The sequence below is a fragment of the Megalopta genalis genome, unplaced genomic scaffold, assembly GCF_051020955.1.
Source record: "Megalopta genalis isolate 19385.01 unplaced genomic scaffold, iyMegGena1_principal scaffold0069, whole genome shotgun sequence".
NCBI classification, from domain to species: domain Eukaryota; kingdom Metazoa; phylum Arthropoda; class Insecta; order Hymenoptera; family Halictidae; genus Megalopta; species Megalopta genalis.
In genome coordinates this window covers 825,953-827,500 of record NW_027476138.1, presented here as the reverse complement: position 1 = coordinate 827,500, position 1,548 = coordinate 825,953, and positions in this window count along the sequence as shown.

Sequence of the window (1,548 nt, the reverse complement as noted above, 5' to 3'; positions counted from 1 at the left end):
AATATGTACAAGTTTTGCCACATTCCGCGCTTGTAACATATCTTCTTTAACGCTCAATTTCTTTCATTTTTCTACCATACAGATATTTTACCGTACGCCCAAAAACGTACGTATTATATTTTTGTTCTATCATAAAATCACATTTTTCTACGTACGCCAGCTTCGTACGTTTCTATCTTTGCCTTCATAAAATCACAAGATAATTTTATCTTCAAGAGTCTCGCTATTAACATCTTGTAAGATAAATGTACGTCCCAGCTAAAACGTACAAATACTTCAAGTTAAGTAATAATATATCATCGCTATTGACAAATTTTTAAGATCCAAGACACAGTTCTCTCTATATGTTTTAATATTTTTTATGTACTCAAATATATTCAAAGGAAAAAGTACATGGGTGATGCCATAGTCGTGGAAGCGCGTACGCTCACGCTGATCTTCTGACCGCCGGAAGCACGAAACCTCTGATCTGGGCAAAATCGGCAAGCCGAGGAAGAACGGACAGGACACATGCTGGACTGGCGAGAAAGCGTGTTCTTCCGCTCGCGCTAGGCATTTCGATTTCTGACACCTCTTGATTTAAAAAATCAGTTTTTTGATAGTTTTCTCTCTCCACTGGGCTATTTCATTTTAGCCACAGTTTTCAATTGGTACGATTTGCTTCCAAATCTTACAGATGCATTTTAAAAAATTTTTCCATCGCTCGGACAGAAGAGTCGATTGCTCAGTGAGTACGAGTATACATACAAAGTGCATACGGGTAACCAACCCCGTAGGGCTTGCCACATATGGGCCATTCGGTCAAAGACACCGACCCGTGGCCACGCTGTGTGGAGAAAAGTCCGTAACGTAAACGGCACGAAACAGTCAGGACCGAAGCCCCGAAGGAGCTCTGAGACAGCTTCTCGACCGAGATCGTAGAATTGGCCCAAAACCCGCTCTGCTCCGTCCGCCTCGCACGGACCGTGTATCTCTTATAGATACCGAACGGCCGGCAAGGACGCCGGCGCCGCCGGCCGAATAGCACGCGCGCTTATGAGTGTAAACCGCTGCGGCAACAGACCGCCCGGCCGTACTGTTGTAACATAGCGCGTGAACGAACGAAAAAAATTTTTATAGTAAACATTAAAATAAATTACACTACCGTAAACTAGACAAAAAATTACACATTTTTTCCCAATATGAAAATTTTCACAAACTTTTTAAAGTCCCATCGCATCGAGTAAACTTTTTTAATAACGCGTCCGCACGATTCTAAATGCTTAATCCATATGTGAAATCGTTCACTGATCACGAATATCGCATTTAAAAAAATTACAAAAATTTATTTTTCAAAATAATCAAAAAAAACCGAAAAATCACAAGAGTAAAGTACCATTATTTTAAACAACATGTCGTTCTAAATGCTTAATCCCTATGTAAAAAAGTTATTTAAGCAAGAATATGTAATCGAAAAAAATTAGAAAAATTTATTTTAGCCGTAAATCGAAAATAATGGGGACACCGGAGCTGTTCGAAGCGCCGAGACGCGCCGCGTACGGCCGAATA